This window comes from Phyllobates terribilis, unplaced genomic scaffold, assembly GCF_046119375.1.
Source record: "Phyllobates terribilis strain yellow unplaced genomic scaffold, ASM4611937v1 Scaffold_2__4_contigs__length_985480577, whole genome shotgun sequence".
Lineage (NCBI taxonomy): Eukaryota > Metazoa > Chordata > Amphibia > Anura > Dendrobatidae > Phyllobates > Phyllobates terribilis.
The window spans coordinates 699,430,182-699,457,565 of NW_027362762.1; the positions used below are offsets into that span (position 1 = coordinate 699,430,182).

The 27,384-nt window shown below is 40.8% G+C and overlaps 1 protein-coding gene across 1 annotated transcript in view; it reads right to left on the reverse strand.

Moving 5' to 3' along the window:
- Positions 1 to 883: 883 nt before the first annotated feature.
- LOC141225797 (potassium voltage-gated channel subfamily A member 3-like) overlaps positions 884 to 27,384 on the reverse strand; it is a 75,671-nt gene continuing 49,170 nt past the window's right edge. Inside the window, exon 2 of the mRNA XM_073667103.1 lies at positions 884 to 1,499. The gene's annotated coding sequence lies outside the window, so the exon portion shown is untranslated. The remainder of the gene's footprint in view (positions 1,500 to 27,384) is intronic.

The following is a 27,384-nucleotide window of genomic DNA, read 5'->3' on the forward strand; positions in this document are numbered from 1 at the left end:
AATGCCACACAGAGTTCTAGCAGCAGACACATCTCTTCAACAACTGTTAAGAGGAGACTTTGTGCAGCAGGCCTTCATGGTAAAATAGCTGCTAGGAAACCACTGCTAAGGACAGGCAACAAGCAGAAGAGACTTGTTTGGGCTAAAGAACACAAGGAATGGACATTAGACCAGTGGAAATCTGTGCTTTGGTCTGATGAGTCCAAATTTGAGATCTTTGATTCCAACCACCATGTGTTTGTGCGACACAGAAAAGGTAAACGGATGGACTCTACATGCCTGGTTCCCACCGTAAAGCATGGAGGAGGAGGTGTGATGGTGTGGGGGTGCTTTGCTGGTGACACTGTGGGAGATTTATTCAAAATTGAAGGCATACTGAACCAGCATGGCTACCACAGCATCTTGCAGCGGCATGCTATTCCATCCGGTTTGCGTTTAGTTGGACCATCATTCATTTTTCAACAGGACAATGACCCCAAACACACCTCCAGGCTGTGTAAGGGCTATTTGACCAAGAAGGAGAGTGATGGTGTGCTACGCCAGATGACCTGGCCTCCACAGTCACCAGACCTGAACCCAATCGAGATGGTTTGGGGTGAGCTGGACCGCAGAGTGAAGGCAAAAGGGCCAACAAGTGCTAAGCATCTCTGGGAACTCCTTCAAGATTGTTGGAAGACCATTTCCGGTGACTACCTCTTAAAGCTCATCAAGAGAATGCCAAGAGTGTGCAAAGCAGTCAGCAAAGCAAAAAGTGGCTACTTTGAAGAACCTAGAATATAAGACATATTTTCAGTTGTTTCCCACTTTTTTGTTAAGTATATAATTCCACATGTGTTAATTCATAGTTTTGATGCCTTCAGTGTGAATGTACAGTTTTCATAGTCATGAAAATACAGAAAAATCTTTAAATGAGAAGGTGTGTCCAAACTTTTGGTCTGTACTGTATATATATATAGATATATATATATAAAAATATAAATATATAACAGGTAAGTAACAGGTCGCACAGTTCATATTTTACTGTCTGAGCACAACATCAATTAGCAGCACTCTTAGACTGGAAACAGTATTCTACTTTTCAGTAAATGGCAATGATCACAAAAAAGAAACAACTTTTTGCATCTAGGTTTTTTTTTTTTTTCCCTCTAAGACATATTGCACTGAATCCGGGTGTGTTTCCGATTTCAACTAAATTTCTTCAACATAATGCACTTGTGTAGAACAGAAAACTAACAACTTACTGTATAAAAATAGAAAGCAAATATTACTAAGAGACCAAGTCTTCTGTTGGTCGACATACCGCAGCGTCTCTTAATAAAGAGTCTTTCACATTTTTTGTCATTTAATTCTGTGTAGATTTCATTGTCATTTGAGGCTTCTTCAGCGACATGTATTTCTTCGAGGAGTTAAAATGTTTTCTACATTTTCCGGCTTCTAGAAAATGACTAAGGCAAACAATCTTGCATTACATGATGCAGGCCTTTGGAAATCTTCTTTCACTGCAAAAGATAAAAACATATATGATGAATATATGGTATATATTTATATTATCTGGGTATTAAAAAATCTGCATTCCTTATAAGAAATAGAATTTCAACACCATTGTATGCAAGCATTCCTTCACCTGGGACCTGTGTGACAAATGTAGATCAGGAGAGCAGGCTGTCAGTCATTACATGTCTCACACTAGTAATGCCCCCTTTCATTTAACATAAGTTCTGGAGACAGATTCTCATGGAGATCTGTGTCCAGCCTATAGATCTTAAAGGGAATCTGTCACCACATTTGATTTATCTATACTATTAATATGGGCATACAGGTTATAGACTGCTGAGGAGTGTGATACCTGTATGTCTCATATCAGATGCCTTGTTGAGAAATCAACTTTAATCACTTTGTATAAATGACCTCTTCCAGGCTCTGGGGAGGACGCTGCCTGCAAGATAACTCTGCCTCCAGAGATTATTATACATGAAGGAGGAGTTACCAGTGTGATATGTAATGGCCGCTCTCTGCTCTCCTGATCTCACTGCAGAGCTGTGTGTGATTATACCTGATGCATCTGCAGGTTCCTCTCAGCTTCAGCTTCCAGATCACAGGCAGACAGAGTTGTAATATTGTTACACTACAGCAGAGCTCAGAAAGCTGCAAAAATGTGTTTGCAAGAAGTCAATGTTCATATCTCCTGTTGTGTGTTAGTTACTTGTCTCACACTGGTAACTCCCCCTTCATGTATAATAATCTCTGGAGGCAGAGTTATCTTCCAGGCAGTGTCCTCCCCAGAGCCTGGGAGAGGTCATTTATATAAAGTGATAAAAGATGATTTCTCAACAATAAGGTAACACTCTCCTCAGCAGTCTATAACCTGTATTAATAGTTTACATAGATCAAATGTGGTGACAGATTCCCTTTTAACAACCCATTTACATAATAAGAACGTGGATTTCTCTCGAACAAGACATCAGATCACAGATATCAAGGTATCATTTTATTTAACTTTCTATGACCTATATGCCCATATAGATGGCTTAGCAGGGTTGATCCTACTCACAGATTCCCTTTAATGCATGTCATTGATGTAAGAACTTGTAGTTTCTAAACCCTGTAATCCACTTCACTTTAATTTCTTTTAACCCCTGTGAAATCTCCATTTTTCTTACCTTGCTAATATTATATGCTTTATTTGAGCTAATAATTTTGGCTGATCATTTGGCCAGCAGCAATCTCACCCGACTCTTCCATACTTAGGCGCACATAGCTGAGCAAGCGCTCCTCTGTTGTCTATGACAGAGCCGCTGCCAGACATGTCTGGTGGCAGCTTATCTCTTAGAGAAGAGGATTGCCAGTCCTAAATCGGACATGCTGGATCCTTATCTCCCCCAATATAATCTGTCAGGGAAGAGTCAGAGGCACCCATACACATTAGTGCGAGATACCCAGACACACACTTGCACGGAACGTTTTACTGATGTCAGCATGTGGGAATATACAGGACGGCCAATGTTTTGTTCGGTCCCATACCTTGATCATGGCCTATGTCCTACGGTTCATATCAGATGCAGAGCTTGACCTACACATTAGACTTCAACTGATATCGCCAGGTTTGCCCATTAGTATAATATGCATAAAGAACACTGAAAAAAAAATAGCTGGAGCAAATGTTGTTATAAGTGCAATGCGTAGGTACACATTCACACTATGACCATAAACAAACATAAATGAATAAATACCCTGCAGTAAGTGAACCCTGCTCTGCCCATATATATTGAGGCCGGCTGGCACCTAGAGAGGTTTCACTTTAGAGATTGGACCATCTTGAGTGGTTACACCTTGTCGTGGTGGGATGGCTTATACGCTTTAGTCACCTATGTTATTTACATGTACTATTACTATTTACTTACTGCAGGGTATTTATTCATTTTGTTTTTATTCCAGCTTTAATATGCATAGGGGCCTTTAGTTATAAGGCTGCTTTCCACACCTCTTATTACACTATTATTTACTTGCTGCAATGAAGTTGAGCATTAAAAATAAGCAACTAAGAAATGTATTAGTCGTAAGTTTATTTTATTAGGAAACATACTGATCAGTTATATCCGATATAAGGGCAGCACACAATTCTGTAGGAATACATCGGACACATAGTTTATGAGTCCAGTGTATTCGTGAAGAGATTGCTCCTCTCAACTTCTTCCTGTCAATGATTGATGGTCTGATGTCAATCACCAATGAAAGGGAAGGAGTAGATGGTAAAGGTGGGGAGAGGAGCTCATCCTAAGCTATAAACTGATTTATAAACGTTCCCTTGTGTATCTTCTCATGGCTGCCATTAGCTAAACAGCTATTTTTGTGTCATGTTGGCTAATATAAGTGCTGAACTAGTCTCACACAGAACAGCATATTCTCATGGCTGTAAATCAGATATCTAATCCAAAACTGTGCCCAAATTCCTCAGTGTAATCAAAAGTCCATGACAAGATTCTACAGCTATATAATTACTCTTTTTAGAAATCTGTCAGGCATTTAAGTGGGAGTGCGGCTATTTATCAAGCTGTTCTGCCAGCTAAACGCTTTCATTTTAATAAAACCTGCTGCCTTCTTTTTTCCAGGTCACCTTTAGAACAATTGTCTGGCTGTTAAGTCTTCGCTTAAAACCTCATTAACAAGCTATCTCATCAAAACCACACTGTGACCTGTAATAGGGATGGCAGCAGAAAATAACAATACATGGCATACAGTCTCTCTTATATGGATGTTTTCCACAAAAAATGACAATAAATGCAGCTCTATAGGGCTTGTCACCTTTTCACCTGGTCCAGCCACATCTAGTCAGCCACTATATTTACCTAGTGGCTTTTTCATTCGTAGCCAGCCTGATCCAACGGGCAGAGGGGCACCAGCAGAGAAGCAGCTGGCGTTATACTGCTGTGTGGGGCATTAATCTTTCCATAAACTAAACTTGCCAGTTTGGGTGGCATTTTGGGTGTTTTTTTTTTTAGAAAATGTTACCCCTTAGATACCGGTCTCATGCCTCTCACTCAGCCAAACCATAACTCACACTTTGCACTGACGAGGGGCAGTATCCCGAAACACAGTGTCTGTAAATTGAGTTTCTGGTCCTGGCTTATATCCTAGGTCATGTGACCAGGCTCGTTAAAGGGTCGATATTGACTTTTAGGATTGCTACTTCCTGTAGGTGGCACTAGAGTTCTGGCCGTCTTCCTCTCTGAAGAGACCATTTGCACTTTATTAGAAGAAAACGCTTGCAGTTTTACGGTTGCCCCTTTCCTGTATTTTCCTCAAATAATATGCACTTAAATGGAGACTGACCACCATCTCTGGGCTTGGGTTTCATTACAATGTGGAGGGCATCTTATTGGCCAAGAGTATGTACTTCTGCCTACAAATAATTTAGACAAAACTGTATCCTCTTCAGCCAAACTACCCTTGTGAGAAGAGTCTTCTGCCTCTTCCGCCATTTATTCACACAACACAAGGTATGAAGACAGGAGTTTCTCAGCAGAGAAGCCAGTAAGAAACAAACATGGCTGATTTCTTATTTTCTAGAAATAAGAGCATGGGACTGTGCATCAACAAACTTGTCAAACTTTTTGTAGAAACGTTTTGAAATTTTCTCTTTTGTGAAGTGATCTTCAAACATATCATGAGTGTATGGTTAAAGTTGGGTGAATACCAATCTGGACAGCACTGTAGCTCCTTCTAGGGTCATTGTCCAAATCTGCTTTGTCATACAGGTGCGTCCCCTTAACCAATGTGAGAAGGCAGAGCTGGGATAAGTTCACACGCTGCTAATTTCTGTGTGAATGGTGTTATTTTTGTGCATGTATATGCATGGCTACTTCTAGAAGTATCCTGAAGGAGGTTCCTAAAGCTGAAGTGATCAAGGCTTTCTGCATTAAAAGGGGTTTTCCCACAAACAAAATTAATTTTAATCAATAGATCCTGGAATATGAATAATTTCCACAACTGGATGTGTTTAAATAAAATGTTCCTGTGCTGAGATAATCTTATAAATGTGCCCCTGCTGTGTACTGTGCAATGGCTGTGCCCGACCGCCCAGGAACATGGTCTGATCATACCACAGCTCCTGGGCAGAGGAGGAAGCAAAAGAGTATACAGACAGGACAGCAGGGGATCACAGAGGATTCTTTCTGTGAGGTAAAACATGTCTAAAAAACAAGCAGCAAATGTTTTACTTCACAGAAAGAATCAGCTGTGATCCCATGCTGTATTATCTGTATACTCTCTTTTGCTTCCTCAACTGGCCAGGAGATGTGGCACCTTGAGGGGACATAGCCCTAATAACAATTGTATCTTTAGGTTTAAAATATGTAGCTGAATTTCTCTGGATTTCAGCTTTTCAAATATGCTAATGATGTGCTCTTTATACCCTTGATGTGACCAGGTGGTTCAGTGCACCATCCACTTAGTCAGTGATGGCTCCTGTAAAGTAAACATGTATAGCAAGTAAGTGGGAAGGTGCACTGCCCCACTCGGTCACGCCAAGGGTGCACTGATCAGCTCATTACCATATCTGAATACAGGTGGATTTTCGGCAAACAAAGCAACAGATGATAACAATAAATCCATTTGTTAGGGATATGTCCCCTACAAGGTGCTGTGGTTAGTATGGACACGTCACAGACTCCCTTTAAAAGAAATTCTTTAGTTTTGCAATATTTTCACTGTCACTAGGCCTGACTTGTTCTGTGCAGATGACTCTTCAGCAGTTTCATTATCATTCCAGGCTGGATAACGATGACAGATAACACCTATATATAAATAACACAAGAGCCACCATTCACATGAGGTTTTTTCACTGCATACCTTCTCACACTGACTTCTACACACATCACAAGTCATAAGTCAATGAACATCAACAAACTATTGTTTCCATAGTCCATGTGGCTGTTATCAATACGACTGACTGTAATCAAAATGAAAAAAAAAAATCTATAATTATTAAAAAAATAATAATAAATTAAGTTAAATATTCATCTACTGGGATTATCTCCGGCTAAATATTATTTTCTTAGCTTTAAAAAAAAAACTTTGTGGACCTGATGGGTTAGAAGATGAGTGATTCAAACTTGATCCCTATCCCACTGACATTACCCTTTTTCTAAGTTTCTAGATTTTTTTCTCCCTTTTATTATGACCTGAAATTTTTTAATCAAAAAGCCTCTCCATAAGTCCTTGCTAGCGTCCCATACTACCCAAGGTGCAGAACTACCTTCACCCTCACCAAAAGAAGCCTCAACGGCAGTAATGCTTTGTTCTGAGAATTCAACATAAAGAATACAAAGTTGCATTAAAGATCTGATATCCCCAAACCTCCTAACAACAATGCAATAACATGATTAGAATTTAGGTGGAGGAATCAGCGTTCGTACTTCTCGTATGGAAGGCCAGTGTGCAAATAATGATGTGACACAAGTCTTACAACAAATCAAAAGTAACCTTTTTGTACTCTTGATTTACTATTTCCTTCACCCCTATGACTATGTTATGAATATTGATTTACCATTCAGGGCTCCCGAAATAAGTAGTGAATGAGTACATTGTAATGGTAATATTGCTAAAATGCAGACTGCAGGTAGTTATTATATCCTGAATCTATTATTTATATAAACTCAAAGGGCCCACACAATGACTAAGACGCCCATTCATTTCCTCTTCTTATATCTGCATACAGGGAAACAGGATCTAAACAATCTCTTAATTAAACTTTAATTTAATATAAAATGGTTTAACCACTACCGTATATATTTTAATATCTTCTCTTATATTTTTATCTTATATTCCCAGAATGCATCATAATGGAAACTGAAATCTCAAAAAATGTACATTTTGGGGGTCCCAATTAGGAATTCATAAGGAGGCCGCACACTGTACCTCAAATAACAGAGCAAAGAGCTCTTATCGGAGCCATACAATAAGGCTCCCAAATAACAGCACCATGCATTGTCTGAGCATCAATACTATACAGTGCTGCCCAAATCATTGACTACAAATATAATATACCATACCTGTGCCACTCCAAACCACCACCATACAGTGACCAAATAGCAGCTTCATGCAAGTTAATACAGTAACAAACAATGCCCAATAGTATAATTTTCCCCACTAACCATTTAGTTGCGTCTAGAAATATACTTTGGGGTTTTTGGCTATGGTACTAAGAACTTACTGGAAGTTAGCTGCTAATAACCTGCCTGTTCTGCCCTGCACCAATCTGTTGTGGCTCAGAGCATTAACGGACCACTCCCACTAGCGATTCTCCTGCTTCCGGTAATGTCAGAGCAGCTCCTTCTCTTCCATTCTACTCTGTTAATGGGGCGTTATTATCGATATCATGCTGATATGCAGCCGGCTTATTCAACATTTTTATAAATGATCTCGATAAGGGAACTGAAGGTAAGCTAATCAGATTTGCAGACGATGCAAAGCTAGGAGGGATAGCTGACACTAGAGAAGACAGATTCAGGATTCAGACTGATCTAGAAAAGCTTGAACAATGGGCAGCAACTAATAGAATGGTATTTAACAAGGAGAAATGCAAGATTCTACATCTAGGCAAGAAAAACAAAAATTATATCTACAGAATAGAAGGAACAGAACTAAGCAACAAAATGTGTGAAAAAGACTTGGGTATACTAATAGATGAGAGACTGTACATGAGTCAACAGTGTGATGCAGCAGCAAAAAAAGCAAACATAGTTCTGGGATGTATTAAAAAAAAAGCATAGAGTCTACATAACCTGAAATAATTCTCCCACTCTACTCCTCCTTGGTCAGACCTCATCTGGAATACTGTGTCCAGTTCTGGGCACCACATTTTAAAAAAAGACATTGAAAAACTGGAGCAAGTTCAAAGAAGAGCTACCGGGATGGTGAGAGGATTGCAGACTATGTCGTACGAGGAACAGTTAAATGATCTGGGAATGTTTAGCTTGCAAAAAAGAAGGCTAAGAGGAGGCTTAATAGCTGTCTACAAATATCTGAAGGGATGTCACAGTGTAGAAGGACCAACCTTGTTCTCATTTGCACATGGAAACACGAGAAGCAATGGAATGAAACTGAAAGGGAGAAGATACAGATTAGATATTAGAAAAAACTTTTTGACAGTGAGGGTGATCAATGAGTGGAACAGGCTGCCACGAGAGGTGGTGAGTTCTCCTTCAATGGACGTCTTCAAACAGAGGCTAGACAGACATCTGTCTGAGATGGTTTAGTGAATCCTGCATTGAGCAGAGGGATGGACCAGATGACCCAGGAGGTCCCCTCTAACTCAAACAGTCTATGATTCCCAACTGCAGGTAGACAGCTGTCAGTCAGCATGATGTTGACAATGACGCACCATCAACAGAGCAGAGCGGAAAACAAAGAATTGCTCTGTAGACGTGAGGTCAAATGAATTGACGCCTGAGCCAGGGGAGGTCATCACAGTGCAGAACAGGCAGGTAGTAATTACCTTCCGATAAGTTCTTATCATCGCCAAAAAAACTCTACAGTCCCAGATAACCCATTTAAATGACCACCAATGAACGTTTTATGTGCACAGCATGATTATTAACCCCTTTCCGACGTGGTCAGTAACAGTATGCACCATGTTGGAAAGGCCGTTTCAGCGGGGGGCTCCGGCGCTGAGCCCTCGCTGCAATGGGCACATGTCAGCTGATTTATACAGCTGACATGTGCCCGCAACAGCCGCGTGTGGAATCGCAATCCACCCGCGGCTGTTAACCAGTTAAATGCCGCTGTCAATCTTTGACAGAGGCATTTAACAGTGCCGCGCCGGAAGCGTGTCACTTACCCCGCCAATCGGTGACCCCGTCACGTGATCGTGGGTCACCGATGGGTAGGCATGGCAACCCGGGGTCTGCAGCAGACCCCTCTGGTTGTCATGTAAAGATTGCTATGAGCGCCACCTAGTGGTCGGCGGCGCTCATTGCACAGGAGCATTTCTACTGCATACATGCGATCTGCTCATCGCCTATATGAGTAGAAGCAATCAGAAAACTGCTGCTTCTAGTCTGCTATGGAGACTATTGAAGCATGCAGAAAGTGTAAAAAAAAAGGTTTTTAAAAATATAAAAAAAGTAAAAAAAAATATAAAAGTTTAAATCACCCCCCTTTTGCCCCATTCAAAATAAAAAAAAACAAAAAAAAAACACATACACATATTTGGTATCGCCGCATTCAGAATCACCCGATCTATCAATATAAAAAAGGAATCAATCCGATCGGTAAACGGTGTAATAAAAAAAAAATTCCAAAAGCCCGAATAACGTTTTTTTTGGTCGCAACATTGCAGTAAAATGCAATAGCGGGCGATCAAAACATCGCCAAATGGTATCAATAAAAACGTCAGCTCGGCGCGCAAAAAATAAACCCTCACCCGGCCCCAGATCCCGAAAAATAGAGACGCCACAGATCTCGGAAAATGGCGCCTTTTTTTTTTTTTAGCAAAATTTGGATTTTATTTTCACCACTTAAATAAAAAAGGACCTATACATGTTTGGTGTCTACGAACTTGTAATGACCTGGAAAGTAATAATGGCAGGTTAGTTTTAGTACGTGGAAAAAAAACAACAACTGTGGAATTGCATTGTTTTTGCAATTTCACCGCACTTGGAATTTTTTCCCCATTTTCCAGTACACGATATGGTAAAACCAGTGATAGCGTTTAAAAGTACAACTCGTCCCGCAAAAAATAAGCCCTCACACGGCCATATTGAATGAAAAATAAAAAAGTTCTGGCTCTGGGAAAGAAGGGGAGCAAAAAACGAAAATGCAAAAAACAGAAAAGGCTCTGGTCATTAAGGGGTCTTTGCACATCATGTGATCGGCAGCACATCTCCTGTTTACATGGGGTGATGTACTACTAAGAACGATGATTTTTAAGAAAACATTTTGCTCATTCATGGGGTATTTTCCGGCCTGTTTAGAAAGGCTGATCGCTCCTATGAATGCTCGTTCCCTCATTACTAGCCCCTCTAAATAAGCCATTAGGTTCCATCAATAATGTTATGAAATGTTTTCTTGCCATGGTTTTCAGCAAATCATGGCAAAAAATGCTGCAATTTTGTTTTTTAAGGTCTCATTCAGACATCGTATGCAAAAAAAGCTCCGCATGTTATCAGCGTTTATAATCCGAGTTTGAACAGTGTTTGGCCAGTGTCAGGTTTTGCCATCAGTGTTTCATCAGTGATTTTCATGTATGTAAAGATAACTTGCAAACTTCCCCTATCCACTACAATATTAATCATGGCTCATGGATAGCCCTATTTTCCATCATTTTCCCAGACCCATAGGCTTCTATTGGGTAATTGTAATCCATGAATCCGATCCTCGTGATTTTTTGGGAGACAAACAGTCGGCAAAAAAAACAAGAACATGTGAACAGCCCCACAGACAGTAATGAATACATGTTCTATTTAGTTATTTTACTCACTTACCTTATATAGCGCCATTAATTCCACAGCGCTTCACAGACTTTATCGGCACTGTCCCCATTGGGGCTCACAATCTATTCCCTATCAGTATGTCTTTGGAATGTGGGTGGAAACGGGAGAACCCGCAGGAAACCCACATGGGGACAACATACAAAAAAAAAAAAGGAGTTTGTATGTTCTCCCTGTGTTTGCGTGGGTTTCCTCTGGGTTCTCCGGTTTCCACCCACACTCCAAAGACATACTGATAGGGAATAGATTGTGAGTCCCGATGGGGACAGTGCTGATATTATAATGGGTATACAAGTGAGTAAAATAAATATGTGTGAAAACCACAGATAGAACACATACATGAAAAACGGACGTGTGAATGAGGCTTTAGTCACAATTTTGTGAACATCTTTGCCAAAAAAAAGCCATAAAAACGGTGCATATAATTTAACCCTTCAATAAGTACGTCAGTGTATCTTCCCTCGTGAATTAGACAGAAAATGCATAGATTAATAATGTATAGATAGATATTTGCATTTATAAATATTTTATTCTTAGCTTTTTCTTCACTGTGGTTTAGCTGCTTTTATTGCAACCACCTTATCTTTATTCCTCATAGATGTGTTCTTAATGGAGAAGAACTTAAAAGAAGTCTGAAAAAAAAAATAGTGGGTATAAAGCTATACTTTGTGCCCACAACTACATATGTTTTAATGAGTTCATGCTTTAACGAAACAGAACAAAACACAGGATTATCGTCTACAGTCCTTTAGAAAACTAGGAGAGCGATCTAAAAGTTTTATAGCAACTCTTTCCACTGTAAATCCCACAAACAGCTGCTGGATGAGGTTGCACAGAAAAAAGAAAATCCCTAATCAGACATACAGTGTGTGCGCAGCTATTGGTGTGTGCGCAGCTATTGGTGTGTGCGCAGCTATTGGTGTGTGTGCAGCTATTCGTGTGTGCGCAGCTATTCGTGTGTGCGCAGCTATTGGTGTGTGCGCAGCTATTCGTGTGTGCGCAGCTATTCGTGTGTGCGCAGCTATTCGTGTGTGCGCAGCTATTCGTGTGTGCGCAGCTATTGGTGTGTGCGCAGCTATTGGTGTGTGCGCAGCTATTCGTGTGTGCGCAGCTATTCGTGTGCTAAGAGAATTATATGGATCCGTATATTCTCTGGTTCATGAAATAGCCAACTCCTTCTTCGGATTTCTTCCTGGAAATGTCTCTCCTCCTTTATTGCCCCAGGCTTCTTCTCATTGATCGATATCGGGACATTGCAATAAAAGTCTCCAATCATTCGTGGTATCAGAATTTCTTAGAATAAATTAAATAGTAAACGCTAATCGTGAAGCCAAGGCCCTTGGGCAAACTGAAAACTCATGAAATTCTTCCACCCCAAGAAGGTGATCACTGCTGTACCTGCCGGTCCAGCCACTAGCTGGTTACCATCCTGACTAATAATGCGCTGTCACCAATCACTGCCCATTACAGTGATGTTTCATCCATATTATATTATGTAACATTTTTAAAGGTGGTAAGTAGCAATTTGCAGGGAACAGGTAGTGGTGACATGGAAGGCGAAGAACCACTAAGGTGAGTAATCAGGTGCTAAGTACATTGCAAAAAGAAGACATTGTGCTGTACATTATGCCAGAACAGCAGAAAAAACATGGAACGCACATCGAAAAATTGTACCATTTACAAAACTGAACATGAGGTTCTTCGTATAAGATTCTGATCAGATTGTATGAAGCCCACTACTATGTCACGGTGATCCACTCAGTGGGTCCCTAGCCTAAAAGGTGCAGTGCCATGCACACACCACCACCAAAGCGATAGTGCACAAGCAGGGGGAGCAGCCTGGTGCCCACAGCACCTATGCTGCAAGACAAAGCCCCCATGGCTCCAGGTCCCAATACTCCACAGGCACACCACCTAGCAGCTTTAGATCAATGTATGATATTTGGATGTACTGTACAGTCCATGTCTTCTCTACAGTTCTGGCATATTCTGCATGCATACCATAGGTTTATTGTGATAAGAGGGCGCTTCCCGACAAAGTATGAAAAAGGCCACAAAAGATTTACAATTGTTTTACGAGAACAACAGCTACCATTGTTCCAACAACCAATTCCGATGTACTTAAAGGGGTTGTCTGAAACTTAACAGTTAACCGAATACTCAGTGTCCAACTATTTCATTTTAAAAACTAACTACTTTTGTAATGTTCATCAATTAAAACTTCCCTGTCACTCGCCCCAGCTTCTTTTCCCACCCTGAAGTGGGACGTCATCAGGGGGCTGGCATTGCAGTCATTCCCCAAGGCTGCTGCCATCGCCTGGACATAGGAAGTCATCAGAGACCTCCAGTTCAGGGTCTAGGCTTGTCTCTGTTCTACAGCAATCTTTCACTTTCAATGTGCACTGCCAGCGTGTTTCCTCGCCAGCTCTAAAGAGAAGTGGAGAGGTGGCAAGGAAGAGCACTGCCAATGTGTGTTGAAAAGGAGAGAAATCGGTGAGCAGGGAGAGCATACTAAGAATGCAACAGAATTGACAACCAATTAGTAGAAGACAGACAAGCTCAGCCCCTTTAACCAATGTCACTGATAACATCCTGTTTCAGGGTAGTGATAGCAGATGTGAGGCGAGACTGAAGAGCCTGATGACTAGAGATAAGTGAATCCGAATTGTAAAGTTTGGGGTGCGTACCGGATATCTAGTTTACAGTTTGAGAATTCGGTCGGGAGGGAGGAGAGAGAGGGACAGAAGAATGCTTATACAAATGTAGTTTGATGAACGCGCACAGAGACAATGGAGAAGATGGAGAAATTAAATTCTCTATCTTCTCCACATCTGTGCTCCGATTTTCTCATGCCAGAGAATCTGATTACAGTAAGAGGACAGTCAGATCAAACTCTGACAGTTTGTGATATCTATATCACATACTTGCGGTCACATGACTGCTGTCTCCTGGTACCGGAGAATCATCACAGCGTGCACGTACATACAAGGACTGTAGACTTAATTAAGACTGGACAACCCCTTCGAATGACCGCTCGGTCTTGCCACCTGCACCAGAGAATCCTGCCAGTACATGCTTGTTGCGATGTGCGGATTCACAAGTCTGCAGTCACATAGAGTGACTGTACACATTTGTGCCAAACCTGGACATCCCCTTTAAATGGCCTGTACAATCCAGTACATATCTAGTCATGCTCTCAGCTAAGAAGTGCATACTATTGTACCCAGTTAAGTAATGATGATCTATTACTGCAGAATGATACTTTGTAGCAACTATTAGTAAGCTTTATGTCACTGATAATTATGTAAAGTATTTATTCAAGTAGTGGTACCCATAGTCGAGAGCAGATCAGTTGGGGTCCCAACGGAGAATTAAGGATAATTTCCCCTTTCAACTTTATTTACTAATTTGTCTGTCTTTTCAATATATGATTGAAAAATAATAAATCATCTGGTACTCGGCCTCCCAGGTTCCAGCACTATGCACTACTTGCTCCATTGACATAACAGTGCTTAACGGAGCAGTGATTGGCTGCAGACCTGTAGATGTGATGACACCACTACAGCCTGTGCACAATTACTGGAGCAGCAGCAAACATGCAGCACTTGACCGGGGAGGGTGAGTACCAGCGGATTTTATTATATTTAATACGGCCAGGACAAATGATCACACAGTAATCACATATCTCATTTGCAATTAAGTTTTCATTCCCCTTTATTAGTGCAACAATAAAATGTATTTGACAAAATAAATGACTAAAAACACATTACTGATAAGTAGACACATCTGTGGGTGTATTAGATTATAGAGATAGAAAATGATGACATATAAGTGGATAGGGCAGTGGTACCTGCCAGTCATATGTCTGATGCATATTCCGTATAGATCTTTATTATGTTATGTAATAGCTGCAGTAGGAAACGCATTGGTAGTAATGCTAGGTAATAGCACCATCTAGTGGCTGGATTCATTATTTACTCACTGTGGCCACTTGAACTCTGCACTATTCTGGATCATTATTCACAAGCCATAAACAGGAACGTCACCAAAACACAGAAGAGATGTCAACATTTCCATTATCATTTTTCTACATGAATGTTTCACTCCGCATTTTGGCTTACAAATACCAACCAAATCCTGCTTTGTGGAAGTTGCCTGAGGTGCACTAGATTAGGGACATATTTTTAGAACATGGTTACAAAGGACCTGACGATATCTGGCTAACAAACACTGGTGGAAAATAGTGGCCACAAGTGGCCGAAAGGGCGATCACAGCCAGGAGTGGATGCAAAAGGATTGGGAAATATATAAGATCCACTCAAAAACAAACTACAGTGGCAAATTACTCATCCAAGCCCTCAGAAGATGTACTCCGTGATCCTTCACTACAATGCCCCAGGCCACCTGGAGATCAAATAATAAAACCACTGTGTTAGGTAACAAGAATCTTTCCACTACTAGGACCATGCAATAATCACCTTGTTACTATAGGAAGACCCAAAAAACATAATGAAAGCTGGCACATCTACACAGAAACCGGGTGTGTGCCACTTACTAGGAAACCATTCCAAGAAACATGAAACCCCCCCCCAAAAAAATGGATTTTTAGAGGTTTATGAATAAAATACTATAACTTTATTGAATACATACAAATTGATTAAAAAGTACAAAAAAGTAAATAACAGACATGTGTAGGAGGACAAGGAAAGGTAATGGTAAGTAGAGGCGAGGGGGCGAGTAGACCAGGGAGCCTAAATATAAGTAATAATATAATAATAGTAGTAATATATAAGTAATAGTATGCTGAGGAAAAAGTAGCACAAAATGCCTAGATGAAAGACTCAGAAAATATGGCTTAAAAGTTGTAAACTCCAATATGCACACCAGTGTTCAAAGGCTTACCCGGGGGAGGACTGACGCCCAATGGATGACAAATTAGGCCAGTGCCGCTTCCCGACGCGCGTTTCGCATGGAGTGTATCCAGCTTTTTCAAGGGAAGATATTACTACTGTGCTGCAAGGACCTTCAAATAGTCAGGTGACAAGTCACGTGGTGCACCACGTGGTATAGTTACATTCAGTGATCAACCTCCAGATGTTTTTTTTTTTTCTTCTAAATAAAAAAAAAAAAAGTTTACTCCAAACACACACACACACACCTGAATAAAATTTGGTGCACACTGCATACATGAAAAATGTTGTCCAACACCCGGTATTCAGCAGAGGAGGCATGTGCTTTACTTGCCTCCAACATTGACAGTGAGGGAGAGGATCCCACCTTCCTTTATTTTTCATTCTCCACCTCCTCTTCCTTCAGTGATACTGAACCGCCAAGCTGACGCCCAAGGACAGAAAATGAACTAGCGCCCACCGTTACTGACCCCATATGGACCTCAACCCCTGAAGATTATGAGTGACTGATTCCTGATTTTGTGGCGCAATCAGGAATCAAATTTGACACCACCAGCCTCACAAAAATAGACTTTTTCAAAGTCTTTTTCACTGAGGATTTTGTAAACCTCATGATAGCTCAGACAAATTTGTATGCCTAGCAATTTTTTGCACAAAACCGGCCTTGATCATTTTCTAACTGGACTCCTTTGGACGCAGTAGAAATGATGACGTTCTGGGGCCTGGTCCTTCACATGGGGCTAGTGAAGAAGCCAGAGCTTCGGAAATATTGGAGTGTTGACATTTTGTATAACACTCCAGTGTTCTGCTTGGCCATGACCCGTAAACGTTTTGAGGCAATCCACAAATTCTTGCATTACAGTGATAATGCACGGTGTCCTCCCTGAGATGACCACAACTTTGACTGTCTTTTCAAAGTTCCGCTGCTCATTGAGCACTTCAGCAATACATTTTAAGGAGAGGCTCAAATTCCAACACTACCTGCCCAATAAGAGGGCCAAGAAATAAACTCTACAGACTGTATGAGAGTGCCTCAGAGTACACCCACAGATTTAGAGTTTATGAAGGGAAGGACACCCGGATTCAACCTCTTGAATGCTCCCCTGTCCTGGGAGTAAGTGGGAAAATTGTGTGGGATTTGGTGCACCCACTGCTGGATCAAGGTTATCATCTCTATGTAAATAACTTTTATACCAGCATCCCACTCTTCAAGTCCCTCTCTGTGCGACGTACCGCGGCCTGCGTTAATGTCTGCAAAAATCAGAGAGGCGTCCCTAAGACGCTAATTGGGCAGCTGCTCAGAAAGGGTGAGAGCAGAGACCAATGTAGTAACAACATGCTTGTGGTTGAGTACAAGGACAAGAGGGATGTCCTTTTCTTGACCACCATACAGGGTGATGGCAGCACCCTCAGCACTGAACGAGGTACCTCTACACAGGTCCACAAACCAAACTGTGTACTGGGGTACAACAAGTACATGGGGGGAGTTGATCTCTCTGATCAAGTCCTCCAGCTGTACAGTGCGATGAGAAAAGCCAAGGCAATGTACAACACTTTCTTGCTATCACGATGTGCAGGCCAGACCGGTAAAATGTACCATTAGTTCCAGGAGGTAGTAATCAAGGTACTAATCTTTGGAGACCATGAAGGAGAGGGCCCCAGTGCTTCCGGAACTGAAGGTGCTTGTATCGTACCAGGCCAACATTTCCACAGGGAGGTCCCTCAAACCACAAAAAAGAAAGGTCACAAAAGAGGTGCCGAGTGTGTTACAGAAGGGGGATATGTAAAGACACAACTTATCAATGCGACACCTGCCCCAACAACCTTGGCCTGTGTATAAAAGAATGCTTCAGACTGTACCACACATACATGGACTACTAAATTAATTTCTGACTTAACACAACTCACTTATGCCAACCTGACGTACACTACATAACTCACGTATGCCAACGTGATGCACTCTAGACAATTTACGTATGCTACTACATTATACAATTCACACACCAGGACGCACTAGATCAATTCCAAAATAGGGTCACTTGTGGGGGGTTTCCACTGTTGATTTTCTGACTTGATTTTTTATTTTCACGGCTCTACGTTATAAACTTCTGTGAAACACTTGGGGATTCAAAGTGCTCACCGCACATCTAGATAAGTTCCTTGAGGGGTCTAGTTTCAAAATGCGGTCACTTGTGGGGGGTTTCCACTATTTAGGCACAACAGGGGCTGTCCAAATCCGACATAGCATCAGCTCTTAATTCCAGAAACTTCTGCATTCAAAATGTCAAACCGTGCTCCTTCCCTTCCGAGCTCTGTTGTGCACTCAAACAGTGGTTTTCCTCCACATATGGGGTATCGGCATGTTCAGGAGAAATTGCACTACAAATTTTGGGGTCCATTTTTTCCCGTTCTCATTGTAAAAATAAATAAAATTTTAGTGAAAAAAAGGTTAAATGTTTCCTTCCACACTGCTTCAGCTCCTGTGAAGCACCTAAAGGGTTAATAAACTTCTTTAAAGTGGTTTTGAGCACCTTGAGGGGAGCAGTTTTTAGAATGGTGTCACTTTTGGGTATTATCTGTCAAATAGAACTCTCAAAGTCACTTCAAATGTGATGTGGTCCCTAAGAAAAATTGTTTTGTAAATTTTGTTGGAAAAATGAGAAATCGCTGGTCAACTTTTAACCCTTATAGCTCCCTAACAAAAAAATTTAGTTTGAGAAACTGTGCTCATGTAACATAGACATGTGGGAAATGTTATTTATTAATTATTTTGCCTGACATATCTCTTTGATTTAAGGGCATAAAAATTCAAAGTTTGAAAACTGCAAAATTTTTTAAATTTTCGCCAAATTTCCATTTTTTTTCACAAATAAATGCAAGTCATGTCGAATACATTTTACCACAATCATGAAGTGCAATATGTCATGAAAAATATCTATCCTGAAATGGAATCAATAAAATTGGTGTCTAGCTCAGCAAAAAATAAGCCCCATACAGCTCCATCAATCAAACAACGAAAACGTTATGAGTCTTGAAAAATGGAGAAACAATCACATTTTTTTTTTTTTTTTTTTTTACAAATTTACAATTTTATTTCACCACTAAATTTGGTATCGCCTTAATCGTACTAACCTGGACAATCATGATGCCAGGTCATTTTACAACACAATGTCCATGGTAAAAACAACAAATGTAGTTAAGAGTTGCATTTTTGTTTTGCAATTTCAATGCACTTGCAATTTTTTTCCCCACTTTCCAGTACACTATGTGGTAACATGAAAGGTTGCATTCACAAGTGCAACTCATCCTGAAAAAAAAGAAAGACCTCGTAGTGTATGTGGACAGAAAAATGTAAAAGTTACAGAAGAAGGGGAAAAAATGAAATCGGATATGTTGGGAAGGAGTTAAAAGTAGCAGCAGCATGGAGGACATTATACAGCAGTACTAAGCAATGCAACAGCTCTTTATTCCCCTCTTTATAGACTAGAATAGACAGCTGTAATCTGATCCCTCAGTGAGTTAGCAGAAGGTCTTGTTTTAAATCATCAATTCTAAATTCTTCAGATTAGATGAGAAGTCCAGGAGGCGGAGTTGATAAGTAGAAATGGCTCATAAGTAAAGATGAATGAATCCGAACTTAAAAATTTGGGGTTCATAAAGGATAGTCAGTATCAGGAGGTAAATGCCGAACATGGACTTCTCCCAGAAGTCTGTTGAAATGTTCGGAGTTCTAGGGGAAGTTAGAGAGAGGGAGAGAGAAAACGTTTCCAGATCAAAAGTTCGGGTCCCGATTATTTTCAATGAAGTTTGAGTTCTGGTTTATTTCGGGTACACTTCTGGTATCCAAACCAAACTTTGAAATAAAGTTCGGGCAAGGTACCAGAACCTGAACTTCTACGGGTCCGCTCATCCCTACTGATAAGTGGAAAACATAAGAGTATTTCTCTAATAATATATACAGTACAGACCAAAAGTTTGGACACACCTTCTCATTTAAAGATTTTTCTGTATTTTCATGACTATGAAAATTGTACATTCACACTGAAGGCATCAAAACTATGAATTAACACATGTGGAATTATATACTTAACAAAAAAGTGTGAAACAACTGAAAATATGTCTTATATTCTAGGTTCTTCAAAGTAGCCACCTTTTGCTTTGATGACTGCTTTGCACACTCTTGGCATTCTCTTGATGAGCTTCAAGAGGTAGTCACCGGAAATGGTCTTCCAACAATCTTGAAGGAGTTCCCAGAGATGCTTAGCACTTGTTGGCCCTTTTGCCTTCATTCTGCGGTCCAGCTCACCCCAAACCATCTCGATTGGGCTCAGATCTGGTGACTGTGGAGGCCAGGTCATCTGGCGTAGCACCCCATCACTCTCCTTCTTGGTCAAATAGCCCTTACACAGCCTGGAGGTGTGTTTGGGGTCATGGTCCTGTTGAAAAATAAATGATGGTCCAACTAAACGCAAACCGGATGGAATAGCATGCCGCTGCAAGATGCTGTGGTAGCCATGCTGGTCCAGTATGCCATCAATTTTGAATAAATCCCCAACAGTGTCACCAGCAAAGCACCCCCACACCATCACACCTCCTCCTCCATGCTTCACGGTGGGAACCAGGCATGTAGAGTCCATCCGTTCACCTTTTCTGCGTCGCACAAAGACACGGTGGTTGGAACCAAAGATCTCAAATTTGGACTCATCAGACCAAAGGACAGATTTCCACTGGTCTAATGTCCATTCCTTGTGTTCTTTAGCTCAAACAAGTCTCTTCTGCTTGTTGCCTGTCCTTAGCAGTGGTTTCCTAGCAGCTATTTTACCATGAAGGCCTGCTGCACAAAGTCTCCTCTTAACAGTTGTTGTAGAGATGTGTCTGCTGCTAGAACTCTGTGTGGCATTGACCTGGTCTCTAATCTGAGCTGCTGTTAACCTGCGATTTCTGAGGCTGGTGACTCGGATAAACTTATCCTCAGAAGCAGAGGTGACTCTTGGTCTTCCTTTCCTGGGGCGGTCCTCATGTGAGCCAGTTTCTTTGTAGCGCTTGATGGTTTTTGCAACTGCACTTGGGGACACTTTCAAAGTTTTCCCAATTTTTCGCACTGACTGACCTTCATTTCTTAAAGTAATGATGGCCACTCGTTTTTCTTTACTTAGCAGCTTTTTTCTTGCCATAATACAAATTCTAACAGTCTATTCAGTAGGACTATCAGCTGTGTATCCACCAGACTTCTGCACAACACAACTGATGGTCCCAACCCCATTTATAAGGCAAGAAATCCCACTTATTAAACCTGACAGGGCAAACCATTTCCGGTGACTACCTCTTGAAGCTCATCAAGAGAATGCCAAGAGTGTGCAAAGCAGTCATCAAAGCAAAAGGTGGCTACTTTGAAGAACCTAGAATATAAGACATATTTTCAGTTGTTTCACACTTTTTTGTTAAGTATATAATTCCACATGTGTTAATTCATAGTTTTGATGCCTTCAGTGTGAATGTACAATTTTCATAGTCATGAAAAATCTTTAAATGAGAAGGTGTGTCCAAACTTTTGGTCTGTACTGTATATATATTGTATTCACTTGTACTATTGATTCATGCAAAGTTTGTTTAAACAATAGTGACCATTAAATGTCTAAAGAGAAAGGTGTCAAGCACAAGCTGCAGTCCCTAGAGGATATCTGCCATGCTATTTCAGCACTCTGATCTCCTGGGTACCTCATTGCATGCCACAACTTCTAATGACAAGCACAAAAACAACAAATCCCATCACTGATCTGTGACACAATATTTATCCTTTATGGATAGATGTCGAGAGTAAAATTAAAACAGAGCATACCATAAAACAATGTGTGTGTTCAGGGTGGATGATGGGCAATAACTAGCATATGAGGTGCTCCACTGCTTCAGTTTTGCACAGACACACACTTTGAAATAGGTGTATAGCTTTTATTGAGATCAATACGAACATGTGTCAGGGAGAGAACCTCTTTCTTACACAATAGATTATGGGAAAAAATAGAAAAAAATATTTATACATGAAAAGCTCCAACCATGACTACAAGTGTGAGGAGTCAATTTAGAAAAATAACTACATGATACATATGTTCAAAAGTACTAAATGTACTGAGATTTTTAGCGCTTTTCAACCTTATTATTTTCCATGCACCTTTTGACATGATCTCCATGTTGAAGAGAGAGGTCCACACCCTGAAATATGTCTATATTGATCTTAAAGAACACTACATAACCTGAGCTTCCCTTAAAGGGTGCTCGGGCCCTGATTCAAAGTGATTACATCAGAATTTTGGCATAAAGTTGGCAGAGTTGTGCAAATATTTTGCAACTTTTGGCGTTTTCACACTACTTTCACCCAGCTGCACCAATATGGGCAGAGCTAGGACAGGGGTGTGACGCTGCAGCTTGTCTAGCTCATATTGGGCAGTGGTGTACCAAATGCCAGAAATCTTACTCTAGTCACTGACTCGAGTAAGATTTGTGGCAAAGTGCATGCCACTTTTCGGACTCACCCGATTTATTAAGTTGTGTGCGCCTCTTACTGAATTAGCAGTCTGTCTCCAGCACACGCTGTCATCAAGGCTAACATGAACATCACCATTCTTGATGATTCGGGGCCATACACTTCTTGTACATTTCTGCATTAGACTGCAATATACTGGCCAGACCACGGACAAACAAAGGACCTCCATCTATCAATGAAAGCCTGTCAATACTTTTAACACATACATTATGACCTTTCCTGGTGTACACGCTGCACATCTATAATATAATGTCCGAAGCCGGAATGGCTGTGCCTGCGCAGTGTAGCCGGAGTCAGAAGGACCCATCCAGTGTTAATACAAAGGCGACCCACTGCCTCGAGGTGACAGGGAGGGGGACGAGGCTGGAAGAGGAGGGTGGCGCCGGAGTCAAAGCCTGTGCATACCGCGATCTCCAGCACCATTTTATTGAAAACAAATTTGCACACACAGTGTCTTCAACAAGATGGCGTCAGAGTGGTCGCTGTAGCCGCACCCCCAGCCATGACTGACAGCCGGCCTCAATGTAGAGCCAGCGTCAGTGAGGGCCAGAGCCGCAGATACCGCAGTCGCTCTGTATACTCACTCATAGAGCAATGACTGAACTCACGGCGCCCCCTCCTCCATGACTGAAACCGAATGCTGGCGGGAAGAATAAAGCATAATAACGCTATTAACCTGCAGATTAACCACATTAACATAGTACAAAAATGTACCAATAAAAATGCTCGCCACCAGGGCGTAGAACGGGTTCAACAGCTAGTATGTGAGAAGACTCTTCAGGAGCTGAAAGTTATGCATTTAAATCACCACAATACTTTTGCATTTAAAGGTGCTGTGTCGTCTTTGGCAGGAGCACATCGCTCGCCAGGCTTCATGCTTGTTGTGGGCAGTGCGCTTCTGCTTGACTGATAGCTCGGACCAGTAGCATTGCTGCTCCGCTGGCCAAACAGTGTACATTCTAATTCACCAAATAGCGGCAGCTTTGACTGCAATATCAGAGAAGCGCAGCTGCATTGTAGATGGCTGGACCATGAGCTAATAGTGAGCTAGAGATCAGAGCAGTGCTTACAAGCTCTGCAGCAGAGCTTGTAAGCACCATACTGCTTTCCCAAGCAACAAGCAATAAACTACTAAATTAAAAATCCCTCCGTTCTTGAAAATGGAGAGGATTTTTAGCAACAAGTAAATTGCAAAGTTGCTTGGTTTTACAAGCACTTTGCAATTTTAACCCTAAGAATAACTATTTAATGTGATTTTCTAAAACTATAACTACATTCTTTTTGGTTTTCAGTCTTTTATGTGTAAATAACTTTTTTTTGTCATTTCTGCTGCTTCACAACAACAGTGAACTTCTTCACCTGGTCTCTCCTGTTTCTTGGATACATCATCTAACGTAGGCAATCTTGAGGCGGTCTGCGGTGATGAAGATTGCTCTGGTAAACCTCTGTATACAGAGTGTCACACTAGGCTTAAAATTAAGCACAATGGTGGCAAGGTGATTTATAGCTGCATGAGATAAAGATTAACATGACCTTTCATTTACTAGTCTGGTATATAAGATTTGTATCCATATTTCATGAGCTAATTCAGATTAACAGTTCTATCTACAGGTCAGAGTATGGACGAATTGTGGGTCATTTATGTAGCATTAAACAAGATGAAAAAGAAATGCAGAATTTTTCGGAATGTCAGTACTTATCAGGGCTGGGCCTTAGGGGTGCACACGGCTCTGTACCCTCCAGGCATGCTGGATAAGTATATGACTGTATTTCTCATTGAGGACACCATTAGGCTATGTTCACACATGTTGGGTTTTTCAGCGTTTTTTGCTGCAAATTTTTATGCAAATTTTCAGCTGTGATTTGCAGCAAAGTCTATGAGAAACTAGAATTCTCTGTTCATATATCATGGTTTTTTTTTGTTGCATATTTTGTGCCTTGCTTGGATTTTTGGAAAATAGAGCATGTCACTTCTTTCAGCATTTTTTCACCCATAGAAAGTAATGGGTGGTGAAAAAAACGCTGAAAAAATGAATCAAAAACACACCAAAATTTGCATCAGCGTTTTTTCAGTGTTTTTGATGGCAAAATAGAATGGGGTTCTTTTTTTCACAGAACTTTATGTACATGCATAGAGACAGAAGGACAGTGAAAATAATGATGAAAAAACACAAAAAGAAATGCAGCAAAACCTGCGTTTTTGACGCAGCTGATTTCCTGCCAGAGATTAGGTTTTGCTGCAGATTTGTGACGCTGAAAAACCCAACATGTGTGAACATAGCCTTAATCCTAACCAAATTCCCAACTCCATTTGCTAAAATGCAGCCCCAAACTCACAAAGAAGCTCCAACATGCCTCACTGTTGTCTGCAGACATTCATTAAAGAGGTTGTTCGGTCTTAAACTATAAGTCTAATAAATTTGGAGCCAATCACACGCCTTTATAATATGATTATATTAGACATCATTTCTGAGAATTTGAATTGAACAGCGCTGCGGAATATGTTGGCGCTATATAAATTAAGATTATTATTATTAAATTATTATTAAACAGATAGCAGAGGATCGGTGAGGTGAATATTGCTTATTTCTTATCCCACTCTGAGTATTTAGTAAAAAATGTTAACTGACCAGTGTGACAGAGTCACTGGTGTGGTATACGAGGGGAGGTATGTGTCACTCAGGTTGCTAGCCTGTGTGAACTGAAACCTGTAAAATTTCTGCCAGCATGTTATATGCTGGGGGTTAACTCACTAAAGGGTGTGTGGTTTTATGTGAATGGCAAAGAGGGTAGGAAGCCATTCACACTACCTCCTCTCAGGGTATGGCTGAGCAAGGTTTAAATGCTCAGTCACCATTTTTTTTTCAGTTGTTGTGTCTGGAGAGGCAAAGTCTCCAGACTGGAAAAGCCACAGCTCAGAGAGGATCTGAAAGCTGGGACTACAACCTGTGTGGGCGAACCCCACGCTGCTATGGACTGTGCTATCGTTTATCTTTTGCTTTGTTGTTTTGCCAGTAAGGCTGTGTTTATCTTTGCTGGAGCAGCAGGGCTTTATGCCACATAATAAAGCCTGCAGAGAAAACACGGTTCCTGAGTCTACTTCCGGAAGCGGCCGAGTGAGGCGTCTTACCACACCAGAAATCAGTTTCATCAAAATCTCACAGTGTAAACAGTTGTAAGATCACCCGATGAACGAGCAAACACTCATTTATCAGGTGAAATGACCTTTTGAGCTGCACAAAAGATCATGGCTCTCAGAAGCATATCATCCACTGTAAACAGGGCCTGCACTGTCGAGATCAATGGCAGCCTATGCGCACTGAGCCCTGTATTACAAATCGTTCAGCGCACAAAGTTGGAGCAGTCTACCTTTGTACTCAGGCTTTTATGTGACAGATCAACAAAGAAGTTGCTGATCGGCGGTTGTTTAGTGCCGCCACTCGGTTCGTGAGAACCAACCTTTATTTATCCCCTCTTCAGTTTATAGTCATTTGCTTTTTCCAATTAAACTATAATAAAGAAATTACGGATTCTATAATGATTACATAAGAGTTATACCTATGATCTGCAATAATCATAGCCATGTAAAAATCACATAAAGCTTCATGTTCTCACATGCTGTGTTCTGGTAAGGAGTGAAGCTCTGGAGAAAAGGAACATGCAATAAGATACCATCCCTATGCAATTAAATAGCTATTTAACATTGAACCAGTGAAAAGTCCTTGGGGTCCTGTTTAGAGAAGATAGGCAGCTATGGATTAATCACGTCACTTGTTATGCTGGAAAACAACACAAGATGCTCTTTGAGGCCATGTCTTGTTAACGATCAGTATGCTATAACTGAAGCGGATGCAATACTCACAAATATCAATAGCCTACAGAATGACAGACATCACATCGCAAAAATATTAGAATCCAAATTTAGGTATTCACCCCTCTCTCCAGATCCGAGTCCAAGTGGTAAAAGAACCATGTTTCCAGCATAGACGAGGGTTATCACATTGTAGTTTGTAGAATAAAGGCATTCCTATCAAGTTTCCATTGAGCATTCTATCTGAAGAGCTGAAAAATGATGTTGAGGTGTCAACAAGTTCATTCCCTTGAACGAGCCAAACAGAATATAAAGAATAAAACTTTAGACCCCACGTATCCTTCTTCTTGGCTGTGTTTGGCTTTTTTTTTCCCAGCACAAAAGTGTAGTTTGAGGGGAAGGGTAGGAAGGGTTTTCAGGTATATTTGAAGCAAATTTGACCCCAGATTTCACAATACAAACTGCATACGTTAATAAATGGCTCTTCTAGTCCTTATGAGGCTAGTGTGCTTATTTTTAAAACCATGTTAAAATGGTTGCCCTTTAATGAGGTTCTATAAAAATGATGCCATGGCCAACAAGAACATCAGAAAGCACTCCCTCCCAGCTAGGGACTGATTTTAGACAATATAGCACTACACTGTCATATGTACCATAATAACTACACCATGTAGAACCCTACAGCTGCCACAGTGCACCCAAAATGTATGCCGTTCCTAAATAATAACCCCTTACATTCTTCCTGCTGTGGCCTATTTTCATTACTTCCTCTCCTTACAATAGCCATAGCTTTTTTATTTCTCCATCGAAATACTGGTAGGAGACATCATTCACTTTAACATATAATGTACTAAAGAACGGGAGAAAAATTGCAACTGAAGTGAAGTGGTGAAAAAGAAATGCAATTCTGCCATTGTTTTTGTTATTACGTTTTAGTGTTAAATGTGTGGTAAAAGTTATCGGGAAACATGATTCTCCAAGTCACTGCGATTCTGCCAATATCAAACTCGCAAAGTTCTTGTTATTTAGAGGTTAAAAAAGTTTCAGAAATTTGTTAAAAAAAAAAATGGTTTGTGTTACCACTTTACAGACCAAAGATTTTCAGTTTCTATTGATGAAGCTAAGTGAGGGTTT